General features: G+C 39.0%; 1 pseudogene; it reads left to right on the top strand.

Moving 5' to 3' along the window:
- The first annotated feature begins 1,892 nt into the window (after positions 1-1,892).
- Positions 1,893-10,831, top strand: LOC121028023 (destrin-like; annotated as a pseudogene).
- The last annotated feature ends 2,448 nt before the right edge of the window (positions 10,832-13,279 follow it).

Genomic DNA, 13,279 nt, shown 5'->3' with positions numbered 1-13,279 from the left:
AATAAATAAACATTGAAAAAAATTTTTTTTTAAAAAAAGAAAAAAATAATTGCTAGGTGTGTACACCAAAAGCTGCAAAATATCACTGGAAACTGATAAAGATCTTACTAAATAAAAAACATCCCAGGGACCCCTGGGTGACTCAGTCAGTTAAGTGGGCTGGCTTTTGCTCAGGTCATGAATTCATGATTCATGAGTTCAAGCCCCATATCGGGCTCTCTGCTATCAGCACAGAGCCTACTTTGGATCCTCTGTTTCCCTCTCTCTCTGCCCCTCCCCTGCACATGCGCTCGCTCTCTCTCTCTCTCTCTCTCTCTCTCTGTCTGTCTCTCTGTATCTCTGTCTCTCTCTCTCTCTCTCTCAAAAATAAATAAACATTTTAAAAAATGTCCGAGGCTCATGGATCAGAAGATATTTTAAGATCTTCCAAATTTGTTAAGATGGTAAAAGAAATTGATCTTCACATTCAATACAATTCCTATAAAAATCTTAGATGGCATCTTTGCAGAAATTGACAAGCTAATCCTAAAATTCATATAGATATGCAAGGGATCCAGAATAGCTAAACCAACCTTGAAAAAGAACAAAAATGAAGGTCTCACACTTCTTGATTTTAAAACTTACTACAAAGCTATAGTAATCAAGATTGTGTGATATTGGCATAAGGATAGACATAAAGATTAACAGAACCCCAAAATAAACCCATACGCTTATGATCAATTGATTTCTGACAAGGGTCCCAAGACAATTCAATGAGGGAAGAAGAATTTTTTCAACAAGTGGTACTTGGACAACTATTATACACACACAAAAGAATGAATTTGTACCCTACATCACATCATATACAAAAATTAATTCAAAATGTATTGAAATGTAATACCTAAATGTAAGAGGTAGCACTGTACAACTGTTAGAAGAAAACATAGGTATAAGTTTTTGTGACCTTGAATTAGGCAATGGTTTCTAAGATCTGACATCAAAGCACAAACCACATTAGGAAAAAAATGCATAAACTGACATCAAAATTTTTAAAATTCTGTGCTCTAGAGGACACTATTAAGAAAGTGAGAGGCATCTAGATGGCTCAGTCGGTTGAGCGTCTCACTTTCGCGCAGGTCATGATCTCACAGTTTGTGAGTTTGGGCCCCGCATCTGGCTCTGTGCTGACAGCTCAGAGCCTAGACCTTGCTTCAGATTCTGTGTCTCCCTCGCTCTCTGCCCTACGCCTGCCTGTGCTCTGTCGTTCTTTGTCTTTCAAAAATGAATAAACACAAAAAAATAAAAAAAAAAAAAAAGTGCGAGGACAACCCACAGAATGGGAGAAAATATTGATAAATGATATATCTAATAAGGATCTAATGCCCATAATATATAAGGCAGATTTAGAACTCAACAACTAAAAAAATAACCCGATTTTTGAATGGGCAAATGTTTTGGACAGAGAGTCTTCCAAAAAACACATACACAAATGACCAATAAGCACATGAAAAAATACCCAACATGATTAGTCATTAAGGAAATGAAAATCAAAACCACGAGGTACGCTCCAGACCTGTTAGGATAGCTATAACAATAATTTTTTTAAAGACAATAGCAAAGGTGGGGTATCACGTGACCCTAGCCCTCAGGGAGTGGGGGAAATATGGTTCCCCTATCCAGCGTGATTCTTTACTTGCCCCTTGAGGCCAGGTGCCAGCCTGAGCTCAGCCTTCCCCTCCCTAGTAGATGAAGAAAGCCCCACCCCACAGACCCAAGCTGGTGAGGGGGGTGGATCTGTCCCCCAGGTCCTGGAAGGAACCAGGTACTGTGGTAGGCTTTGCAGATTCAACAGTATACAAGACAAAGTCCCCGTCCATACAAAGTACACATTCTAATGGAGGAGACAGTCCTCAGAAATGCAAGTTGCCGATGAAGTATATCTTATTTTTTATGACATGAAAGTTCAGAAGTGCTCCACACCAGAAGAAATCAAGAAAAGAAAGAAGTCTGCCATGTTTTGTCTCAGTGCAGATAAAAAGTGCATCATTGTAGAAGAAGGGAAAGAAATCTTGGTTAGAGATGTGGGTTAAACCATAACCGATCCTTTCAAGCATTTTGCAGAAATGCTTCCTGAAAAAGATGTCGCTATACTTTGTATGATGCAAGTTTTGAAACTAAGGAATCCAGAAAAAAGCAGTTGATGTTTTTGTGGGTTTTTGTTTGTTTGTTTGTTTTTGTTCTCAAGCAATTTCCAGACCTGAGATGGTAGTTATGGCTCTGCCTCCATCCTTGGACATTCAAGTTGAAAGGAATAAGAACCGGAGAGACCTAGAGATTGCTCTGTTCCTAGTTCCTGAGGACAGAAACTATTCTCTGTGGGAGGAGTAGACAAGGGTATCAGAACCAGCTCCTCTGGAAAGTAAAGTGATCAATGTGAGCCCCAAGGATGCAATCATAAAGAAATTTCAAGGCATAAAACATGAATACCAAGCAAATGGGCCAGAAGACCTCAGTCAGACTTGTACTGCTTACAAGCTAGAAGGATCCTTAACTGTAGCTTTTGAAGAATGCGGGGTAGATAGACCATCATTCAGTGCCACAAATCAAAAGCTTCCATGTTTAATGTTATCCTCTTGCTATATAAGCAAAACAAGTATGTTTAGGCCAGGGTTCCATTGAGGGGGAGCTGTCTTGTCATCGGTTAAACTAAATACTCTATCAATATGCGAAAAGGGTCCTAAATAAATCTAAAATCTGAAGATATATACTGTGACATTAAATTCTTATTGGCCCAATGCCTGTTTTGATGAGTTGGCTTGTAAAGATTTTTGTTAAACCCGTGATTTTTAATCATGTAGTTCACAAAACAGTACAAGGCCATATGAAGAGAATTATTGCTTCTTTGCTACCTCAACAGTTACTTTGTTTCTTTTGCTTAGAGAATTGGTCACAATCTGGTTATAATTTTGGCCCCAAATTCTTTATTCTCTCTTAAGCTAAACGTACAATGGAAAATAAATCTCCTCTCTACATGTAACAGCTCTAATATACTAGCTACAGTAAGATTAAGTCAGGCAGACTTAATTCTAGCAAGCGTGTAATGGAGACTGCCTCAGAATTGTTCACACTTCTCACTAAGGAGGGCATTTGTTGGGATGAGCACTGAATGTTGTATGTAAGTGATGAATCGCTAAATCTACTCCTGAAACCAATATCACACTGCATGTCAACTAACTAGAATTCACTTGAAACATGAAAACAAAGAAAGAAATGTGCACACTTCTAACCAGCGCTAATCTTGCAAAACGTTATTTTGAGCACGCAGTTGAAACGCAGGAAGCAGTTCCTTGCACCTATAGTGAGCTCTCCACTCACTAGCTGGGAGATTGTTCTGAGAGTGACCTAGCATCTTGGAAATCCAATCATGATGTGTCCTCAGGAGAATGTGCCATACCTTGTAACAACTAACAATGACGCAAATTAGAGGTCCATTGTCAATACTCTGTTAGTGAAAATCATAAAATGGTGTATTGACAAGTTGGGCCAACTGTGACATCTTTGCATCTCCTTCAGAATTTTGTTGCTTCTGGTTCGATAAGGTGTGGAAGAGCATTGAGTTTATGTTTACTCTGGGGCCTGGGAGAACTTCCTAATTTCCTAGAGCAGTTTGTTGATTTCATGTGAAATGGGGAGCAGGTATAATGGATGACACCCACAGGAAGCCACTGCCTGATGACACTTGGAAGTGATTGTCTTTAACATCACAGGCATAGCACTTTGAACAATATAGAGATGCACACAGTTGAACTTAGAAGTAGCAGTATTGGCTTTATGTAATAAAGGAAGCGATATTAACTTAAAAATAAGATAATAAGTGTTAGCAAAGATGTGCAGAACCCTCATACGTTGCTAATGGGAGTGTAAAATGATGCAGCCACGTTGGAAAATAGCTTGGCAGTTCCTCAAAAAGTTGAACCCAGCAATTGCATCCCTAGGTATATACCCAAGATAATTAAAAATACGTATTCACACAAAAAACCTACACGCAAATGTTCATAGCAACAATATCTACAATAACCAAAACGTGAAAACAATCCAAGGTCCATCAACTGACAAATAACTAAATACAGTGTGGTGTATCTGTACCAAGGAATAGTATTCATGCATAAAAAGGAATGAAAGTACTGATACATGCTACAACATGGAGGAAAAATGGAGCTAAATATAAGAAAGCACTCACAAAGGACCAAATATTGTTCCATTTATATGAAATTTCCAGAATAGGCCAATCTGTGGACAGAGGCATATTAGTAGTTTTCAAGGGCTGGGGGCAGGGCAGAATGGGAGTGACTACTAACGGGAATGGGGTTTTCTTCTGGGGTGATGAAATGTTACGGAATTAAATAGTGCAGATCTTTGTAAACACACTACAAACCATTGAGTTTTATGCTCTAAAGAGTGAATTTTATGGTATGTGAATTATATTTCAATTAAGAGAGAGACAGAGAGAAAGAGAATGGGCTTTGACAGAATGTTCCCAACCATGAAGGAGAGGGAAGTAGAAATGAGGTCATTAAAATGCTAGCATAAAGAACAGCATCATAAATGTGCTCTCAACCCAGGTCCCAGTAACACTGTTTCCTAAAGACCAAGTCCTGCCTTTTTCCAAATATACTGATTAGAAAACAAAAGCTTCTTGACCTAAATCAGAAAACCAAAACAAAACCAACAAAAAGAAACCAAGTGGTAGCATAGTTTCTCTTTTTTTTAGCAAATATTTATTTTATTAGTTAATATGAACTAATACTCAACAACAGGAAAATTGATTAATAATAATGTATTAATGTGGGGCGCCTGGGTGGCTCAGTCAGTTAAGCGTCCGACTTCAGCTCCGGTCATGATCTCACAGTTCGTGAGTTCAAGCCCCCCGTCGGGCTCTGTGCTGACAGCTTAGAGCCTGCTTCAGATTCTGTGTCTCCCTCTCTCTCTGCGCCCCCCCCTCCCCAGCTTGGACTCTGTCTGTCTCTGCCTGTCCCTGTCTCTCTCTCTCTCTCTTTCTCTCTCTCTCTCTCAAATATAAATAAACACTAAAAAAATTTTTTAATAAAAAATAATAATGTATTAATGCAATGGAGTGTTACAGAGCAGTAAAAAAGAATGCATCTGTACTGCATCAACAGAAACTTGACCAAAAAGCAAATAACAAGACTACATACAGTATGAGGCAATTTATATAAAATTTCTAAATGGAAAGCAATACTGTACACATACACACATACCACTTAAGGGTATATATGTGTATGTATATATATTATAACTATATATATATATAGCTATATATACCTAATTATATATATATATATATATATATACACCTAATTATACATATATATACCCTATTTTATATATTTATATATATCCCAAAGTATATAGTATATTCATATAATATATACACAGCATAGTAAGAAATCAAGTATTAAAGATATATATATATAATACATAATAAAATATAGATTAAGAGTATTAAAGGATTAAGTATCAAGTATTAGGGATATATATAAAATATTAAAAAGCTCATGCAGTGATAAACATCTGACTGAAGAAAAAGGAAAACCTGTAGGACAGAGGGTTAAGAGAAGAACTATTTCAACTACATTTATAAAATCTCTTCCTTAATCTGGGTAGTAGGTACATGAGTTTATATTCTGTTATTCTTTATACTTTGGATTCTGTTAGAAACTTTCTGTTACAAACTTCAAAAAATAAAAGCAATTTTAAAAAATCATCATCATCAGGGCTTTTTATGGTTTGCTTTAAAATCACAACACATGATGGATGAAGCATTAAGAGCTTCTCCAAAATACTTTGCAACTATGCAGTGGCAAGTACCAAAGTTTTGAAATATTTTCAAAAATGAAAGCAAGTCGGGAGCCTGGGTGGCTCCATAGGTTAAGCATCCAACTTTTGGCCCAGGTCAGCATCGGGCCCTGTGCTGACAGCTCAGAGCCTGGATCCTGCTTCAGATTCTGTGTCTCCCTTTCTCTCTGCACCACTCCCTCCCCGTCCCCCGCCGCCAGCTCGAACTCTGTCTTTCTGTCTCAAAAATAAATAGACATTAATTTTTTTTTTTAATGAAAGCAAGAAACCAAGAGGGGGCCTGTGTAGGATTCTGTTTCCACTTCGTTGGCAGAACTTATTTCTTAGGGTCTGCAAACCAATAAAGAGCTGGTGGCACTGTGTGCAAGGTGATAGTCAGGTTTCCCTCTCGCCTGTGAGCAAACAGATGCCTGCAGCACTGTCTCTGGTGCCCCGTTATGCTCCAACCCACCTTCACAGCTTCACGCCTATATTTGTGGCCTATTAGAGGACGTAGCTAGAAAGTGGTCAAACCTTTAATCAAGCAATGAAAAGATTGCTGTAATCTAAGTGTTTGACAAAGTATCTATGTGAAACCAGTTGACATAGTTGAAAAGTAAAAAAATTCAGTCATGTACCACTTGAGCTCCTCTGACAACTTACCTAACTGCTAATACTGATTTTTTTCTCTAAATTAACCAAATTTAACCTTGTTTGGGGACTTTTAAAAAAGTGTTAATGTGGGGCACCTGGGGTAAGCTTCCCACTCTTGATTTTGGCTCAGGTCAGGATCTCAGGATTCCCTCCTCTGGCTCCTTCCTGACAGCGCAGAGCCAGCTTGGGATCTTCTCTCTCTGCCCCTCCCTCCCTTGCTCATGTTCTCTCTCCCCTCCCCCCCCCCACTCTCAAAATAAAATAAATAAACTTTAAAAAAAAAGAAAATTGTTCATATGTGTCTGTGCCTTTGTGTGTCTTATGAATATTAATTAATGGAGGTTAGTATTTGTCATTCTATAATGTGTAATTTTTAAATTCAACCCATTAAAGTTATTACTATGTAGATAACACCTAGAAGCAAGAAGCCACGAAAAAGCCAAACAAAAAAATTCCCAGTGCAGCTTCAAGCAGACACCTGTAATCTGAGCACTCTTGTCTGGGGCGTATCTGTTAGACTAGGTAGACTAGGAAATAGCACAGCAGGGAGGTCTTCTGGGTGATGCCCAGCCCAGAGGTATCTTTTTCGTGTCTGAAGCCAGAGAGATTTATCAAATTTCTCTCTGCACCGCATTTCAAATGAGCAGTTTTGCCAAAGGTTTTAGTTGAGTGCACAGGCACTGGCAAAGAGTCCCTCTTCCTGAAGTTCCCTGATTGAAAGCCTTGCAAAGCAGTGGCGATCAACGCAAACAGACAGTACAGAGGAAATCCAACCGATGACATCCTCCTAAGGAAAACCAAAAGGTCTTTCTGCCTTTCAACATCTCCAGCCATTGCAAACAAGACCTCAAGTCCTTCCTGATTAAAGAAGTTGCTGATCCAGTTAAAAGGAAGGCAAAGAAGCAAATTAGAAGACAATACAGGGTCAAGTAAGGCTAGCAAAGAAACGAGACTAAAGCAAAACAGAAGCCCTCTCTTGGTCTCTATCCCAATTTATTTATTCCCATGAATTTTAATGGTATTTTTTTATTATTAAAGTATAACATGCATACATACAGCTTGATGAATTTTCTCAAGTCAAGTACATCTCGTGACCACATACAGACCCAGCAGCACTTTCATGCCTCATCCCAGTTACTGGTTCTCCTCCCAAGGCAACCACAGTTCTGGTTTCTACCATGAGCAGTCAGTTTTACCTTCCTCCGAACATTAAACAGACTCCTACACAATGCAATCTTTTGCGTCCGGCTTTTGTCCTACCTTGTGTTAGTGAGAGTCATCATGTTTTGTGTGGCAAGTTTGGTCACTGAATGAACAAACTACAGCAGATGTCTTCTTAGTCCTGTTACTGAGCATTTGCTCATCCAAGAATAAGCTGACATAGTTTCTAAAATCAGAGGGCTCCTTCTAGAATGACCAAGCAGCACAGCTCTAGCAGGCTTTGGCCTCCAAGTTGGTACATCAAAGAAACATTTCTTCTCATTTTCAGTTTCAAGAGGTTTCAATACCCTGGGTGAAGCTGTTCCATGTGTATTTTTTCTCTCTTTAATTATGATGGAATATGTCCTAATATGCTTTCTCCAGTCAAGACACTGGTGGTGAATTTTGCCAAGTTCTCTCTTTTATTCATAATCAGTTTTACTAAGTTCATCAATTTTTCTAGTTGAAAAAGAAAAACTTTGTTGACTTTCCCTATTATACATTGGTTTTCAATTTCCTTAATTACTGCTCCTTAATACTGTTTCTTCTCCTTGCTTTAGTCTTTTCCTAACTTTTGAGATGGACACCTTGGTCATTGATTTTTCAGCCTACTTTCAAATATTGTTTTCTAAATTAAGCTATTCTTTTCATCTTTAAAACCATCCTTCTGTACCCTGCAATCTGTGATGCTGGGATTCTTACTGTGCACACTACAATTCTACTCCACTCATGGGCCAGCCCCTGCAAACAGGGTGTTGAGACGATGGGGAGGCCACCATGGAGGAAGAAGGGCCTTGCCCTTTCTTAACCCCTCCCATCCTGAAGCCCCACCCAGCAATAGCCTTTCCCTCCAGTGGCACCTGTGGGTTCAGCCCAACCCCCTCATTTTTCCTCAGCTCATCCCAGCTCCACAGGGGACCTCTTCCAAACTTCTTGGTCCCCTCAGCTGTAGGATGGAAATTGCTTCCTGCAATTAATAGATGTTATTGAAGTGTCCCTTTTTAGCTTTCTCTTGCTTATCTCTCCCTTATCTTCATTTCTTTCTGCTAAAATAACTAGTTTGGTTTGTCTTCTGACTGCACCCTGCCTGTTGTTGTCCCAAAGCACGTGAAACAAAGAAGTGACACATATTCAAAACTGGACTCAAACTCTCATTTTATCCTTCCTCCCAAATTGCTTTTCCTCGTCTATCCTGTATCTTTGTGGAGAAGAAACCACAAGCCAGAAATCTGGGACTTTTTCCTAATGTTGTTTGTTTGTTTGTTTGTTTGTTTTTACCTCTCCTTTAGCCTCTATAGCCAGTCTACCATCAAAAGCCACTGCTTCTGACTTATATATTTTCCCAAAATCTCTTCCCTCTTTTCCATTTCCCCTGCCACCACTTTATTTCAGGCCCCAGTCATTTCTCATCAGGCCTATTTAATTAGCCTCCCAGACTGAGGTCTCCTTATACACCAATCCCTATCCTACTACCAAAATCATCTCCCAGAAAGGCGCTTCTGTGTTCAAAGACATTTCTGAGGCTCCCCAATGCCATAGGGTAAAGCTCAAATGCCTCAGCAATAAATTCATCTTTTAGCCTTTCATGAGCTGATCTTTACCCATTCCCTCAGCTTCCTCTGTCACTAATCCCCACTTTCCACAAGCAAAGCCTGTCCCCCACCGTACACACACACATACACACACACACACACATACACACACACACACACACACACACACATACACACACACAGTCTCCCAGGATGCCTGTCTCATTGGGCTGTAAACATCTTGAGATGAAAAGATAAGGCTTATCCATCATCACCCACAGGTCTTGGCAATCAGGGCATTCAAAAAGCTTCCATGAAATGAGAAAATGACATTCCATGTTTCTATATAATTTTCATATTCATAATTTTTAACCATATTAGTTGTGATGGTTAATTTTATGTGTCAAATTGACTAGACAACAGTGCTCAGATATTTGGCCAAATATTATTCTCAATATTTAACTAACATTTAAATCAGTAGATTTTGAGTAAAGTATAGTGCTCTCCATATGTGAGGTGGGACTTACCCAATCAGTTGAAAGTCTTAATAGAAAGAAAAAAAAAAACAAAAAACAACCTTGACCTTCCCAGAAAAGGAGGGAATTCTGCCAGCAGACTACCTTTGGACTCAAATTGCAACTTTTCCCGAGGTCTCTAGTCTGCTGACCTAATCTGAAGATTTTGGACTTGAAACCCAATCACATGAGCCAATTTCTTAAAATAAATCTCTTTTGATACACACACACACACACACACACACACACACACACACACACACCCTGGTTCTATTTCTCTGGAGAATTCTAATGCATTAGTTTTGGATTTGGGGTTTGTTTGTTAGCCATCATAAATACAATTCTATACTGATAGCTTTATCTCAGATAATTATTTAGGATTAAAATCTAGGGTTAGGTTTCAATTCAAATGGATACAAGTTACAATGGCTCTTAATAAATATTTTCTAGTCTCCATCCAAAAAAAAGATTATACCAACATATAATGCTTTACTATTGTGTAAATGAATGTTGGCCCCCAGAGTGTTTTCCACACATTTCGCGTTTTAATTTACGAATTTTTAACTCTTCTCTAGGTGGAATATGGCTCTGTACATTTCCTTACTGGGTATGTTTCCTATAAAATAGACTTTATATATCATTTGCCCATTTGTCCCTGGAGTGTTAGAAGTGTAACATTATTCCTTCACATCATTAGTTATGACAGGATAATCGTTGTAATCAATAGGTGTCAGGGTTCAAGGATATGAGGAATCTGTTTTTTGCTTATGCAGGTCAGTCTATACAATTATCAGGATCTCAGGCTATATAGCCTGTAAGCTCCATGTAAGTCGCCCTGGGACACTTCTCTATCCCGAGCAAGAGGAGGGAAAAGAAAGAGGAGTATTCATAGAAGAATTTTTTAGACTAGGTCTGGAAGTGGAACTCTTACCTCCTCTATCAATCCATTTGGTAAACTCATCATATGGCCAACTCAATGCAGGGGTCTGGGAAATGCAGTCCAGCTGCATACTTAGCAGAGAGAAGATAACTTGGGCTGTGGTGAGCAACTATCTGTCTCTGCCACAGTACGGAACCCGCTGTGCCCGGTGTTAAGAATGTGGACTCCTAAGTCACTATCCGATGATCATATACAGCAAGGTACTTAACTTTTCTGATCCTGTTTTTCATTTTTCGAATTTGACCATAAAAGGACCTCCTAGAGCGGTTGTAAGGATTAGACAAGTATGTGCAAGTTCCTGGCATATAGTAGGTTTATAATACATATCAGATTCTTTCCATAATTTTCCATTATATTTTTGGTAAATGTGCGTTTATATTCATTTGCATTCATGTTCTTCTGCTTGGGGATGTGAAAATATGGTGTTTATGGCATTCTAAGTCCTCTTTCAATTTGTAATTTCTTGTAGTATTTCCAGGAGTTTCAAGCTATCATTCCTCATTGTTGAATAGGATGTCTGCTCTGTACCTTCTAATTTGCCTATGGCCTGAGTATGTATTTTCTTCTTTTAAATTCTCCTGTAGTGCAAGTTCTGGAACACCCTCAAAGCCCTTCCCAATTTCCAAAGATCAAACTGTGAAACAGGCAGGACAAGTATCTCTCCTAACAGGCTCTCTATTTCCTGTCATTTTTTTCCCTCTTTTTTTTTCTTCCCTTGAGAGTTGCTCTATCCTCCCATCCCTCTCCTGAATGCTCTCCACATCTCCTCCCTGCCAACATTTGCCCTCAGCAAAACAGCTCAATTATGTCAAAATGACTGTAAGAGATTTAAATAGTGATATCCATCTTTGGTGGAAAACAATCACCTGGGGGCTGATTGAAATGTAAATCCCCAAATTTCTGATTCAAATGACCTTGGTACAAATCTGCATTTTAACGAATACCCTAGGTGACTTTAAAACAGATCCTCCCACACTTAGAAAAAGTGGCTTAACTCCTTGCAGAGACATTTACATATAAGATCTTAAACTACAGAGGAGAAAAAGTAATAATAACATGATTTCAGGCACCGAACAATGGATGAGAAAGCCTTTCTGGAGAGAGGGTAGGTGGTCTTGTGGCCTCAAAATGGCATATATTCTCCTTTATATTTACTGGAACTGTAATCACCTTTGTTCCCCTACAGGTAAGAATAAATACTCTCTGGTCTGTGGTCTTAGCAAAATCAAACCAAGTGTTTTCCAATCAGTTGCTGCATGACTGTGTGATTTAATGTCTAAAAACTAAAACGATTAGACCTCTCAATTGCTTTGTGAGGTGCTATTCTTACAGCCAAGGGGGAAATTTTCAAGTAGAAATAGCAAGTTCTATTTCTAACTGTGCCTCTCTCTGAGTGCTCCAACCACTTCAGTCTTACTGTTGAGTCCTTTAATAATTTTTTTTAATGTTTATTTATTTTTGAGGGAGAGAGAATGACAGAGCACGAGCAGGGGAGGGGCAGAGAGAGAGGGAGACAAAGAATCTGAAGCAGGCCCCAGGTTCCGAGCTGTCAGCACAGAGCCCGACGTGGGGTTCAAACCCACGAGCTGTGAGATCATGTGAGATCAGCTGAAGTCAGATGCTCAACTGACTGAGCCACCGAGGCGCCCCAATAATTTTTCTCATTCTTAAGAAAAGATATCCCTTTCATTATCTTTCTTCTAAAAGAAAATGCAGATATTAACATATAGTCATTTTATTGCTCACTACACAAGAATCACATTTCCCAAACCTTACTGCATTGAGTAGGTAAAACAGAAAACCTTTCACAACACACGGTGAGTATGACAATGGAATTCCATGGCCCACCTGGTTCAAGTTACAGGAGTGGCTTAGTGTAGTACCTGGTGTATTTCACCCCAAGTGATAGCCATTTCAAGCATCACCCTACAGAGGCGTGATCTTCAAAGAACTGAGAGGAAAGAAGAATCATGTAAATAATATTCCAACGTGGAAGAGAGCGCATAGGGCACTAAGACCCGTGCGTCTGATAGAGGAAAGCAGGATTGAAGGCCAAGAGCCTATGAGACATAAATATTCCGCTGAGGACCTTCTAAGACATCTAGAACAGAATTATTAGTGGCTCCGTTTGATCATTAAATGAAAGGCTGTCGTAAATCAAGAAGATAAAGGACAGTTTTCATCCAGAGGACTGAAAAGTCTTCAAACATCTGGTCTGGAAAAGGTTCAGTGGAGTGAGTGTAATTCGGATATCCTACTGGAAAGTAGATTGAAGGATTGTGCTTGGTGCTTGTCTGTTTTCAAGGCACAGGGATTAATGACCAGATAGGAGAGCTAATGACTCAACCAGAGTGGATTATTATTCAGCCTGACTGGCAGAAATCCCTTTGAGGCTATCCTTTATCCCACGTTTTTCTACTTATTAAATTAAATTTAAAAATAGTACCTGTTTTTCCTTAAAAGGAGAAGTAACTTGTATCTCCCTCCTGCCCACCCCATTTTTTTTTATTTTAATGTGGTAAAATACACATAACATACAATTTCCCATCTTAACCGTTGTTAAGTGTGTATTTCACAGGCATTAAGTAGACCACATTATTGTG

This window comes from Herpailurus yagouaroundi, unplaced genomic scaffold (assembly GCF_014898765.1).
Source record: "Herpailurus yagouaroundi ecotype Mexico unplaced genomic scaffold, PumYag 100, whole genome shotgun sequence".
In the NCBI taxonomy this organism is placed as follows: domain Eukaryota; kingdom Metazoa; phylum Chordata; class Mammalia; order Carnivora; family Felidae; genus Herpailurus; species Herpailurus yagouaroundi.
Note: the sequence above shows the minus strand (reverse complement) of the source record. Positions and strands in the feature narration are given on the sequence as shown.